This window comes from Rhineura floridana, chromosome 1, assembly GCF_030035675.1.
Source record: "Rhineura floridana isolate rRhiFlo1 chromosome 1, rRhiFlo1.hap2, whole genome shotgun sequence".
Classification (NCBI taxonomy): Eukaryota; Metazoa; Chordata; class Lepidosauria; order Squamata; family Rhineuridae; genus Rhineura; species Rhineura floridana.
Window position 1 is genome coordinate 313,140,168 of NC_084480.1, and position 14,628 is coordinate 313,154,795.

At 43.6% G+C, this 14,628-nt stretch overlaps 1 pseudogene; it reads right to left on the reverse strand.

Annotated features, from left to right (window-relative positions):
* Nucleotides 1-1,945: 1,945 nt before the first annotated feature.
* Nucleotides 1,946-9,448, reverse strand: LOC133377656 (uncharacterized; annotated as a pseudogene).
* Between the last annotated feature and the right edge of the window lie 5,180 nt (nt 9,449-14,628).

Here is a 14,628-nt window from a genome sequence, read left to right on the forward strand (position 1 = left end):
GAAAATAATGAATGAGATTAAGTCAATAAAACAAGAACTGAGAAATAATAGACAAGCGTGGAAAATTGAATTTCACGAAATGAGACAGGAGCTGAAAGAAATTCAGGATTCTATGAGAAAGGAGAATAAAGATAGATCTGGAAAACCAAAAAAAGATGAAAGAGAAATTAAAGGCAAGGTTCAAACTTTGGAGATTGGATTAAATATGGACATGAAAAAAGATTTGGATTTCCTGGCTCTGACGGATCCTGGAGACAAATATTACAGTTTGGAATTCAGCGCTGTCCCTGAAGGAATTGAAGAGATTGGAGATAAAGATATTATCGGTTCAAAAAAATTCCTGGACTGGAAGGATTTGATGGAACTTGAAATGGAGAAAGTTAACAGAATTAATCCCTGTTTTGTGTCAATGGAAAAATCTTCAAGAGATGTACTAGTGTATCATGTGGAAAAGAGGAACAGAGATGCGGCTTTGCAGCAATACTTCAGTGATACGTTCGGAATTCATGGCAAGAAAATATCTGTGATGGAGGAAATTCCTATCAGACTTTTATTATATGACTATGACAGCAAGATTTTTGGATGCGTGGAGATGGAAGATGGAAGGTGGACCTAATATGGATAAAGACAGAAGAGCGATTTGAAATTACTGGACTTAGTAGACTTGATGAGTTGGATTAATTGACATGTTTATTTAGGGGAAAAAATGATTGATATATATCTCAAGGATTGGAAACTTCTCTTTGACTTTTTGTGGAAGATTAAAATGATATGATGTTAATGAGATTTGAAACCAATTAAGATAACCGCTGGAGGAAGGTGATTTTATAATCTATTAAGAGATAGGTTTGTTATATATTATAGACTTATAGCTGAACTATGACAAATCGGAAGTCAATATTTTTATATTTTTTTCTCTTCTTGTTTTTTATTGTATTAGTTATTGATTTGTGTTTTTTTTCTTTTTGTATTGTTTTGGTTTTGAAAATTTGAATAAAAAAAATTAATTGAAACAAATCCCTATACGGTTTTGGCCCAGTCTATCTAAAGGAGCGCCTGCAACGCCACCAATTATACCGCCCGACACGATCAGCCACACAGGGCCTTCTCTCAATCCTGCCGACAAAAACAGCTAGATTGGCGGGAACTAGAGAGAGGGCATTCTCAGTGGCGGCCCCCACTCTTTGGAACTCCCTCCCACAAGATCTACGGCACGCCTCTTCCCTAAATGCATTTTGCAAAGCCTTAAAGACCTGGCTCTTTCAACAGGCCTTTGGGACCTCTGGGGAGGGTTAACTTTTATGATTAAATGCCTCGTACCCTGTATTATTATTACTTGCTGCTGCACTGTTTTATTTGTATTATTGTATTTTACTGTATTGTATTTTAATTCTTTATGTACGTCGCCTAGAGTGGCCATTGGCCAGATAGGCGACATATAAATTAAATTTATTATTATTTATTATTATTATTATAGGTCAATTGAATTACAAAATCAGAATGTAAACCTGATAGAAAAATGTGAATACTGGCTGTGATACTCACCAAGATATACACTCAGATAGTGATTCACATGTAATGTTCCATGGGTGTTTTTAAGCCTTGAGTCTGTTCTGTTCTAAAGTATTGATTTTTTTGTGGTTTTATTATTGATATCTTACTGTCACATAAATTGTGTTATGTAATTTGAATAAGATTTATGTTTATGTAAACCACTTTGAGGGCACTTGATGAAAAGCAGTATGCAAGTACAATAAATAAACAATAATGAATAAATAATGATATTCTTGTATGTCAACTGCTGACATGACTGCCTGTCATAGTCATTTAAATAAATGAGAAGAAAGTTTGCTGAAGAACACTGAGACCATAGAAAAGTGGACAAATGATATTCATTGCATAACATTGTTTTGCTATAAAACTGAACCGATTAGTAGAATGGCTAAGTCATCATTTTAATGCTGTTGATGTTCAGGATCTCTGCCTGAAAGGACTGGAGGCTGAGGTGGAATGAAGATCCAGCTTTACTCTTCATCCATCAGGATAATGCCCTCTAGAGCCCTCCTTTGCAAGGATGGTCTCATCACAAGGAGGTCCTCATCTATCTCATCTGACTCATCCCTTTGTCCCCTGTGCTTTTTGGCTACATTGTCAAGTAACTTGCTTGCATTACTAAGAATCTTCTGAGCTCATTGGCCTGCTGTTTTGACCTTTCCTTCCTCCAGGCCTGCTTCCATGGCCTTTAAAGGCTTGGTTTTGCCTAGGTGTTCCTGTTGCTCTTTCATCTGCTTCAGGCTGAAATGGTGTCTGCCATCTCCCTGTGCTGGATTGTCTAGAACCTTTACATCCTCTTGAAAATCAGGAGTTTGGAGAATCCTGCACATGTTCTGAGGGATTAAAGGCTTACGGCATTCCATACTAGGGTTGCCAGGTACCTGGCCTGAGACTGATCCTGTATCTTTAGCAGAAGAGAAAGTCAGCCAAGTGCAGGTGCTCCTGCAACACTGTAATGGGAAAAACCACAGGGTGGAATTCTCCCTCCCCCCTGCACAATTTTTAAAGATACAGAAGACCTCTTGGTTGCCAGGCCCGGCCTCCAAGAGGTCTTCTGTATCTTTAGAAGTTGTGCTTTAAAAGGGAGAATTCCACGTGGTTTTTCCCATTACAGAGTTGCAACAACACCTGCACTTGGCTGACTTTCTCTTCTCCTAAAGATACAGGATCAGTTTCAGGCCAGGAACCTGGCATGGGAGAATATTCAACTGTGGAGGTTTTTAGCAGGCTTGACATTTCCTTCCGAGGACAAGATGATCTGAACCTCACACAAGAGCTTGGCAGCACTTGATAAATGGACACTACCTTGTTTCTCTAAAGTAGGCTTCTCAATCAGCTTGACCTTCTGGAGGCTTTCCACCTCAACCCAAGCTAAAATGTTCACCCTTTTTACGTGGGGCTCACTGCTGATGGATCTAACACTAGCCAATTTGAAAGCAACCAACTGGGCATCTCTCTGAATGCTCATTGTTTTCTGGAACTGGGCTTCTTTAACTTCCAAGGGGATGTCTAGGGGAGCCAACTTACTGCTCTTTTCAGGGCAAGGTTGTCCGTGCTCTCAGCCTCTGCTCCATAATATGGTTTGGGACAAGTATCACCTTCTTTGGCTGTTTTTTCAGCATGAGTTTTTGTGTCTTCTTTGGTTGCTTCAGTCTCTGAAAGGTTGGGAGCAGAATGGTGGGCGGTGGTGGATCTGAGACCCTTTCCATTTCTGTCTCCTGGCATTTTTAGCATTGGTTTCATAGCAGGTTGCAGGCTCAACACAGTGACTCCTCTAACTATGCAGCTGAACTTGGGCTTTCCTTCATCCGCTACTGTTGTACCCTGAAAGAACAACAAATATGTAGATGTTTCAATCACTTAGTACTAGACATGAGTTCAAAGCATCTTTATACAAACAGATTTTCCCCTTCAGAAAACTAGGTACTGTCAACTTAGAGGACTCTATTCATTCATCTACAGAACAAACAACAGAAATATCAGCTTCTGACCCAACTTGAAATGAAGAGAAATTCACAAACCACACTTCTGCATGGGAACCACCAACAGGTTTTACCCCCCACAATTTTAACTTGCATGGCAATGGAACAGACAGAAGAGAATTATCACTGTACAAAATGCATTTTTCGCTCCTTGAATTCACTGCTGCAAGATGTGGTGATGACCATCAGCTTAGATGGATTTAACAGGGGATTACATAAACATATATAAGAGGATATGTCTACCCAGGCCTTCCCTTTGCATGTGCGGGACCCGGGGCAAAAGCACAGTTGGGGGCCCCCCACATTCTTTCTCTCTGTATATATCCTTTCCTCCAGGCAGTGGCGGAGGCTTTGTATTTCGGCTGCTAGGAGCTTGTGGCTGTGGCTCCCTTTTTTGTAGCCTTCGTTTGCGGCGGCAGCGGCTTTGTATTTTTCAGCTGCGGCTCCCTTTTTTGCAGCCTTTGAGGAGGATGCAGCTGCTGCTTTTATATGCAAATTGCCAAGTGCACCCCCCTAAAGTGTGGGGCCCCGGGCAACTGCCCCGCTTCCCGGTGCCTAGGGGCGGCTCTGTGTCTACCAATGGTTATTAGCCATGTTGGCAATGTACACTCTCTGTGTTCAGAGGTAGTGTACCTCAGAATACCAGTTGGTGGGAGGGCAACAATGATGGAGGCCTATTGGCTTTCTTCTGTGGATTTCCTAGAAGCATCTGGTTGCTCACTATAGAAAATGGTTCAGAAGGGTTGTTCTTATTTACAATCAATCAGTCATTCAATCAATCAATCCATCAATCAATCAGGGATGGCTCTCCAGATGTATCTGGACTCCACCTCCCATCAGCCCCGGCCAACATGGTCATCATCTGGAGGCCACAGGTTCTCCATCCCTGCCCTAAAGATTAGCAGACCACCTGTCTTGTACAACAATAGGTAACCTTTCTGCATGTTTTTATTTTGATCAATGTTATATTTCATCATGGCCTTCAGCTAGTACAATAAACTGAAACTTGACAATTAGGCTTGGCCCTTTCTTCCTCCTTCAACATGAGTGGAATTTATTTATCTCTAAGTGGATTCTCATCCCAATTGCATGCCAGTTAAATCCTTCTGGATTCTTGCGCTAATTACCTTAACCTGTTGAGACTTAAGGCCAACATTTTGCTCTTGCTCATGTTGGTTAATGGTCTCTCTAAATGTTCAGCTGCTCTGTGATTAATGGTACTTTTGACTCAACCTCTTTGTCGATTCCTTTATATGTCTGCAGTTATCCCATGTACTTTAGAAATGGTGACAAGTCTGACATATCCAGAACTTGAAGGAGAATTCTTGCATGGGAATAAATACATATTCACAGACTATTAAGAAATCATAGAATAGTAGAGTTGGAAGGGGCCTATAAGGCCATCAGGTCCAACCCCCTGCTCAATGCAGGAATCCAAGTTGAAAGCATACCCCACAGATGGCTGTCCAGCTTCCTCTTGAATGCCCCCAGTGTTGCAGAGCCCACCATCTCCCTAGGTAATTGGTTCAATTGTCATCCTGCTCTAACAGTTAGGGTGTTTTTCCTGATGTTCAGCCAAAATCTGGCTTCCTATAACTTGAGCCTATTATTCTGTGTCCTGCAGTCTTGGATAATCCTGGCCCTCCTCTGTGTGGCAAACTTTCAAGTACTTGAAGAGTGCTATCATATCTTTTTTCAGTCTTTCCTCATAGGGCTTTGTTTCCAGTCCCCTGATCATCCTTGTTGCCCTTCTCTGAACCTGTTACAGTTTGTCTGCATTCTTCCTATAAAGTGTGGTGTCCAGTCTTTGCTGAGAAGTAATTCACAAGCCTGTTACATAAAATATTTTGAATGTGTGCTTCACAGACCCACCAAAACTTGATACTGATAGTGGGGGGTATTTTACTAAGTTGTCCCATCAGTGCAAGAATTACAGCTAATGCAGTGGGGCTTTCCCCTTCCTTCTCCTGTGCACCCCACACCCTCCCCAAATCTGATCTGAAGAGTTTGGGGAACCCCTAGAACTGATTTAGGGGGTGCAAGGGGGAGGAGAAGGGGGAAGTCCTGTTGTGCTAGAGGTAATTCTTGCACTGACGAGACCCTGACGTAGTGCTACCTTAAATACAACCCAATATGTTTGGCAGCTGATTTGTAATAAACACTTTTCATACAAGTATAACGCACAAACATTTATTTCTGCAAGATTGCCATAAGCTGTATCGTCAGCGCCACCTATCCTGTTCACACATGCATGCTTATTCTTTGAGCACTGCAGAATCATCACAGGCTATGTGCTTATGTGAATGAGCTATTCTGTATCTGACACTGCAGACAAAGCTATCGTATCCCCACAAACACAGTGCTGCTTCACTGGATACAGTTCATACATTCAGCCACGAGTCATCTTGTGTTCAATAACTTAACAAGAGATCAAGCATGTGGATGCATTTCTGAACTAGCCCATCAGTGGACCGTTTCTCTCCACACCATCATGTGAAATAGTGTTGAGGTTAAGATAGTGGGATAGGCAATGAAGGCAAGCAGCGTCTCTGATCACATCTTGTGGCTTATCCAGAGGTAAGCTGTCCTCAGAGAGCAATTTATCCCAAGTTTAAATCCAGCTTAGCTTGAAGTCCTCAGCGTGCCTTAAGTCAGCATGTGGTTTCCTTCACTGTTAATGGCTTGTTGCTCAATGCTCAGTTCAGTCAACAAGATGCCCCATACGACTGGCACAAAACTCATTGCAGGGAGACACAAACAGAATTGTGGATGCAAGACTTGTCCCAAGTTATAAGCAAAATATCTGCCAACACAAATTATTTAGCAGATGTTAGTGCATGCAAAATCCTACCCTTTCTTGCTTAAAATCTTTCTGCCAGAAAAAAAAATGCACTGAAGAGTTACATTATTAAAAGCTCCAAAGAATTATGCATCTGTTCCATTTGAGACTCTGCTCTCAGTTAGGGATGTGCATAGCTTTCCTTGTTATTTTCACAGATTTTTTTTCCATTCCAAATTGTCAAAAAAGTGACAATACACAGCCAGGATGTTTATCTGCAAAGGTGCAACAAGGCTCTGCGTTATATTTCCCTTTCCATTTCTGTGTGTACATGTGTGTGTGTCTATCACCACCATCACTATTTGGAAATCTGTTGTTATATTCCAAGCACTCTTCCACACCTTTGAATATGAGATTTTTGCTACCGCAAACAAAATCACGGATATTCTTTGCATACTGATTCTCACAGTGGAGAGACCAACAGGATGTTGACAATAGTGGCAGAATATAAGATCTGCTTTCCCAATTATGAGGATGAAGTCTTTGCAACTCACCAAAAAGATTAGTCCACCACCCCCAAAAAGTGTTCATCTACAAGAGTTCAAAAAGGCAAGGCTACAGTTTTGAAGTTAGGCAGGAATCCTGTGCACATTTATCTCTGAGTAAGCCCCATTGAACACAGTGGGACATACTGCTGAGTAAACATCTAGAGGCTTTCATTTCATTTGTCTGCTTGAATTCCACTAAATGGCTCCTATGAACACATGGTAGCACAGACAAAATAATTTTTGTGGCTGACTAGTCTAAGCCACTCATTAAGCGTTCTGGTACAGTTTAGATTTGTGCCCAGGACTCCCTTATGCAGATATAGGACTGGTCCACACATGATATTTAAGTCAAAATTAAACAGAGTTAAGCAGTGCTGCAAAAATTGCATCCATGCCTTCCTCTCCTGTGGGAGGAAACTCAGCAGAGTGATGCCTTATCATTACACATGAACTAGCCAAGAAGAAACCATGGTGCACAATTTTGAGCATTGTGCACTAACACACTTCTTGGTAAGTCATAGTTTAACTATGGCCTCCTGCTATGTGCAAACCAGACCATAATCTAATGTGGGCAGGGCAACAGGCAACTGGTGTCTGAGATTCTTCTTTTCCTGTGCCTTCTCTAATGAATGGAGATAGCTTGATTTTGCATCTTTTCCTCCATTGTCTTATATGATTCTTTCCCTTTTCCTTATCTGTCTGTTTATGGTCTAAGTCTATGGACAAGTCTCTCTTGTCAGTAATTCTGTTTTATATTGTACATCACCTTTTAGGCACTTGAGAAATAATATTATATTATCACACATAAGAACATAAGAAGAGCCTGCTGGATCAGGCCAGTGGCCCATCTAGTCCAGCATCCTGTTCTCACAGTGGCCAACCAGGTGCCTGGGGGAAGCCCGCAAGCAGGACCCGAGTGCAAGAACACTCTCCCCTCCTGAGCCTTCCGGCAACTGGTTTTCAGAAGCATGCTGCCTCTGACTAGGGTGGCACAGCACAGCCATCATGGCTAGTAGCCATTGATAGCCCTGTCCTCCATGAATTTGTCTAATCTTCTTTTAAAGCCATCCAAGCTGGTGGCCATTACTGCATCTTGTGGGAGCAAATTCCATAGTTTAACTATGCGCTGAGTAAAGAAGTACTTCCTTTTGTCTGTCCTGAATCTTCCAACATTCAGCTTCTTTGAATGTCCACGAGTTCTAGTATTATGAGAGAGGGAGAAGAACTTTTCTCTATCCACTTTGTCAATGCCATGCATAATTTTATACACTTCTATCATGTCTCCTCTGACCCGCCTTTTCTCTAAACTAAAAAGCCCCAAATGCTGCAACCTTTCCTCGTAAGGGAGTCGCTCCATCCCCTTGATCATTCTGGTTGCCCTCTTCTGAACCTTTTCCAACTCTATAATATCCTTTTTGAGATGAGGCGACCAGAACTGTACACAGTATTCCAAATGCGGCCACACCATACATTTATACAACGGCATTATGATATCGGCTGTTTTATTTTCAATACCTTTCCTAATTATCGCTAGCATGGAATTTGCCTTTTTCACAGCTGCTGCACACTGGGTTGACATTTTCATCGTGCTGTCCACTACAACCCCGAGGTCTCTCTCCTGGTCGGTCACCGCCAGTTCAGACCCCATGAGCGTATATGTGAAATTCAGATTTCAATCCAATCCCTTTAATCTTCATCATTGTTTCTGCAGGTCTTGGTCAACAGCTCCTTTCCTACAGTTACTACCAAATTTGGCGTAAAGGTAGTGAAACACCTTGCAGATTTGTAAAGGCCTCATTAGGCAAAGCATCTCTGGGAATTTCAAGGGAAATTGAAAGAACATTGGCAAGTCTTCTGAGATTTCTCAGCAGTTCATACAGTTTTAGAGTCATTGGGTTGGTATTCCATGCTAGACCTACTCTGGGTCGACCCATTAAATTAATAAACATGACTACGTTAGATTCATTAATTGTAATGGGTCTGCTCTGAGTAAAACTTAGCTCCACGAGCTAGAGGGAGCCCCAGCTGACAAAGCGTCAAGGCCCCAGCTGACAAAGCGTCAAGGCAAGTTAAGCAGCAGAGCAAAAAGAGGGTAAGTAGCTCCCATTTATTCCATTATTTAATTGAAGTAAAACAGCTCAGAGAAATAAGCAATAAGGGCAGCCTAAGGTCACCCTGAGCTAGGAGCCAAATCCTGAAAGAACCTATATCTTAGGAGACAGATCCTAGGAGAAGGAAGCCTATAGAAAGCTAGTGTTCAACACCACCCTAGCAGGAAAGCTTTAGGGGACACTGTAAATAAGGCTAAATTCCAGTCGGAGAGAAGGGGAAAAAGGAAACTCCACCGATACATACAGGGAGAGAGTCAGCTCAGTCCTTGCTAAAAAGGGCAGCTTCAGCCTTCCTGAAACACAACCACAAGCTCTGTTTCCCTAGGTTAAAGAAAGGTCAGGCTGTTCTAGGTGGGAAAACAGCAAACACAAAAGACTTGCCTGGAAGTCGCAGCCCCTTGCTGAGATTAAAAGCAGCCAAAAGCTTAAACAGCCCCGCCCCTCGCTCAGGAAGGAAGCCTGCCTTCCTGCCTTCAAAGGAAGGAAGCCTGAGATAATACTAAAGAGTTAAGCCCCAGCTGATAGTTGAGCCATCAGCCTCAAGTAACACATCATTGGCTGGCAGCAGTAGCTGGGAGGAACCAGCCACACATATAAAGGCAGAGCACCTAGCGAGGGAGCCTGCTCCACGAGCTAGAGGGAGCCCCAGCTGAAGAAGCGTCAAGGCCCCAGCTGACAAAGCATCAAGGCGAGTTAAGCAGCAGAGCGAGTTCGGCAGCAGGGCGAGGAGGCCAGGGCCCCCCACTCTGCCCTTCTGTTCCCTGACCTCAACTAAACCACAGTCTCCAACCTATTGACGTAATAAACCTCAAACAAAACTATGCAGGTAAGAAGCCAGCAGGCGTGTGGGGGCTTTCCAGTGTTTTGCACAGCCTGCAGCATGTACGACTATCTGCCTGTTGGACAGCAGTTGTGGGTGTGCTCTTGGTGCAATCAGCTCCTGGCTCTCCGGGAACGACTTCATTTCCTTGAGGCCAAGGTGGCAGACCTGGAAAAGCGGAGAGAGGCAGAGAGGTGTGTGGAGGAGGCCTTCAGGGACGTTATAGCTGTGTCCCACTCCAGCGATGATAGCTCTCCTGCTATCATGGAGAACGATGGTCTCGGGGAAGGAGAGCATCCAGCTGAGGAAGAGGGAAACGATCCCTTAGAAGGGACCCATTCCTTGGGGGATGAGCAGCTATCCTCTCGTGCCGAGGATATATCTCCAGGGGGTGGAGGGATCCTTGTAGTGGGTGATTCAATCATTAGGAACATAGACAGTGGGGTGTGTGATGGGCGTGTAGACCGCAAGGTATTTTGCCTGCCTGGTGCAAAGGTTGCGGATATTGCCCGTCGTTCAGATAGTTTGGTAGACAGTGCTGGGGAGGAGTCAGTGGTCGTGGTGCACGTTGGCACCAACAACATGGGGAAATGCAGCCATGAGGTCCTCGAAGCAAAATTTAGGTTGCTAGGTAGGATGCTGAAAGCCAGGACCTCCAAGGTGGCTTTCTCTGAAATTCTACCGGTTCCACGCGCAGGACCAGCCAGACAGGCCCAGCTTTGCAGTCTGAATGTGTGGATGAGACGATGGTGTCGGGTGGAAGGGTTTAGATTTGTTAGGCACTGGGGAACATTTTGGAACAAGCCGGGCCTGTACAAAAGGGACGGGCTCCACTTGAACCAGAATGGAACCAGACTGCTGGCACTTAAAATTAAAAAGGTAGCAGAGCAGCTTTTAAACTGACTGAGGGGGGAAACCCGACAGGAGCTGAGAAAGGTCCGGTTCGGAATAAACCTCCCCCCTGGGATAAAAACCAAAGAAATGATGAAATTTTAAAAGGGGTAGGCCTAGAAGTAGGCATTGTGAGAGCAGGGGCACAGCATATAAATTCAGAAGAGCAAAATTACCACAGGCCAAACCACAAGTGCCAAAGACACTTGAAGAGAGACACTGCTTATAAGTGCCTGTACGCTAATGCTAGGAGCCTCCGAACCAAGATGGGAGAACTGGAGTGCTTGGTCTTAGAGGAGAGCATTGATATAGTGAGCATAACAGAGACCTGGTGGAATGGAGAAAACCAGTGGGATACGGTTATCCCTGGATATAAACTATATCGGAAGGACAGGGAAGGACGTATTGGTGGCGGAGTTGCTCTATACGTGAAAGAAGGCATTGAATCCAGCAAGCTCGAAACCCCAAAAGAGGCAGACTCTTCCACAGAATCGTTGTGGGTGGGGTTACCATGCCCCAGGAGGGACTTAATACTGGGAACGATCTATCGTCCCCCTGATCAAAATGCTCAGGGAGACCTTGAGATGAGATATGAAATTGAGGAAGCATCCAAACTAGGAAATGTGGTAGTAATGGGTGACTTCAACTACCCGGACATAGACTGGCCGCATATGTGTTCCAGTCATGACAAAGAAGCAAAGTTTCTAGATATTCTAAATGACTATTCCCTAGACCAGTTGGTCATGGAACCGACCAGAGGGACGGCAACCCTGGACTTAATCCTCAGTGGGGACCGGGACCTGGTGCGAGATGTAAGTGTTGTTGAACCGATTGGGAGCAGTGACCACAGTGCTATTAAATTAAACATACATGTAAATGGCCAATTGCCAAGAAAATCCAACACGGTCACATTTGACTTCAAAAGAGGAAACTTCACAAAAATGAGGGGATTGGTAAAAAGAAAGCTGAAAAACAAAGTCCAGAGGGTCACATCACTCGAAAATGCTTGGAAGTTGTTTAAAAACACTCTATTAGAAGCTCAACTGGAGTGCATACCGCAGATCAGAAAAGGTACCGCCAGGGCCAAGAAGATGCCAGCATGGTTAACGAGCAAAGTCAAGGAAGCTCTTAGAGGCAAAAAATCTTCCTTCAGAAAATGGAAGTCTTGTCCGAATGAAGAAAATAAAAAAGAACACAAACTCTGGCAAAAGAAATGCAAGAAGACAATAAGGGATGCTAAAAAAGAATTTGAGGAGCACATTGCTAAGAACATAAAAACCAACAACAAAAAATTCTATAAATACATTCAAAGCAGGAGACCATCTAGGGAGGCGATTGGACCCTTGGATGATAAGGGAGTCAAAGGTGTACTAAAGAACGATAAGGAGATTGCAGAGAAGCTAAATGAATTCTTTGTATCTGTCTTCACAGTGGGAAGATATAGGGCAGATCCCTGAACCTGAACTAACATTTGCAGGAAGGGATTCTGAGGAACTGAGACAAATAGTGGTAACGAGAGAGGAAGTTCTAGGCTTAATGGACAATATAAAAACTGACAAATCACCGGGCCCGGATGGCATCCACCCGAGAGTTCTCAAAGAACTCAAAAGTGAAATTGCTGATCTGCTAACTAAAATATGTAACTTGTCCCTCGGGTCCTCCTCCGTGCCTGAGGACTGGAAAGTGGCAAATGTAACGCCAATCTTCAAAAAGGGATCCAGAGGGGATCCCGGAAATTACAAGCCAGTTAGCTTAACTTCTGTCCCTGGAAAACTGGTAGAAAGTATGATTAAAGCTAGATTAACTAAGCACATAGAAGAACAAGCCTTGCTGAAGCAGAGCCAGCATGGCTTCTGCAAGGGAAAGTCCTGTCTCAGTAACCTATTAGAATTCTTTGAGAGTGTCAACAAGCATATAGATAGAGGTGATCCAGTGGACATAGTGTACTTAGACTTTCAAAAAGCGTTTGACAAGGTACCTCACCAAAGAGTTCTGAGGAAGCTTAGCAGTCATGGAATAAGAGGAGAGGTCCTCTTGTGGATAAGGAATTGGTTAAGAAGCAGAAAGCAGAGAGTAGGAATAAACGGACAGTTCTCCCAATGGAGGGCTGTAGAAAGTGGAGTCCCTCAAGGATCGGTATTGGGACCTGTACTTTTCAACTTGTTCATTAATGACCTAGAATTAGGAGTGAGCAGTGAAGTGGCCAAGTTTGCTGACAACACTAAATTGTTCAGGGTTGTTAAAACAAAAAGGGATTGTGAAGAGCTCCAAAAAGATCTCTCCAAACTGAGTGAATGGGCGGAAAAATGGCAAATGCAATTCAATATAAACAAGTGTAAAATTATGCATATTGGAGCAAAAAATCTTAATTTCACATATACGCTCATGGGGTCTGAACTGGCGGTGACCGACCAGGAGAGAGACCTCGGGGTTGTAGTGGACAGCACGATGAAAATATCGACCCAGTGTGCGGCAGCTGTGAAAAAGGCAAATTCCATGCTAGCGATAATTAGGAAAGGTATTGAAAATAAAACAGCCGATATCATAATGCCGTTGTATAAATCTATGGTGCGGCCGCATTTGGAATACTGTGTACAGTTCTGGTCGCCTCCTCTCAAAAAGGATATTCTAGAGTTGGAAAAGGTTCAGAAGAGGGCAACCAGAATGATCAAGGGGATGGAGCGACTCCCTTACGAGGAAAGGTTGCAGCATTTGGAGCTTTTTAGTTTAGAGAAAAGGCGGGTCAGAGGAGACATGATAGAAGTGTATAAAATTATGCATTAAATAGAAATTTAATCAACAAAACAAGCACCGTTTTGGCTTTGAAACTGGTGGAGAATGAGCTATTGGAGAGTAAATGAAAGTGACATCCAGAGCCTTCAGTCATGTGTAGTGGAGGGTGTGTAATGGCCTTTCTGACTATTCTTGCTTATGGTTATATGCATCCATGAAATATAAGTGGATATGGTGGTGGTTTGACCCTGATACGGTGCTTCTCTGCTTCTCCGGCTGGCTCTTGCAAGTAGGGATGGAAAGTTCTGTCAACTTCAGTTCTCTCAGTTTCTCATTTTTCCAATCTTAAAAATTCCGTTCTGCAGCAATTTTTAAATCTCCATATAAATATTTTTCCTACTAAACAATTTTTTTGTATGCAGTTTTGACTAATGGACACATTTTTGCAAGCTGTTTCTCCTAATATAATGCATTTTTTGTATGTCATTTTCACCAGCATGTTTATTTTTGTGCACATTTCCCCTTAATGCATGCATTTTTGTAAACAATTATTGGTTAGACAGCTGTATTTTGTTTTTGTTTTTTTAAAAAATAATGATGTAGAAATGTGGAGAACTTAAGCAGGACCTTAAGAGGCTGGTATAGCACAGTGGGGAGGAGAACCTGCCTGGGAGTCCAGAGTCTGTGAGTTCAAATCCCCACTCGTGTCTCCTGGGTGTGAAGGGCCAGCTAAAGATCACCCCACAGTGAGTGGCTCAGGGGTTATGTGCCCTGCCACCTGTGCAGCCGTGGGCAAGCTGCATAGACCCAAGGAGCCCAGTTGCCCCCCAGCTGGCAGTTGCAGACAAGGAAGGGGCTGGCTTGTGCAGCTGTGGCAAACTTAGCAGGCCCTAGCCAGCTGGGGAGGACTAGCCTAAACCCCCTCTGAATACTGCTTACCATGAAAACCCTATTCATAGGGTTGCCATAAGTCGGGATCGACTTGAAGGCAGTCCATTTCCATTTAAGACTGGGAAAATGGGGTGGGGACCTGAAATGGATGGGTTCACCCATCCTTAGCGGTGAGGAAGGGGAAGGGGTGTAGCTCAGTGGCAGAGAATCTGCTTTTCCTGCAGAAGGTTCAGCCCCTGGCATCTCCAGGTAGGGCGGGGCATGTCCTCCGCTTGAAACCCTGAAGCACTTCTGACAGTCAGGGTAGCCATTACTGAGC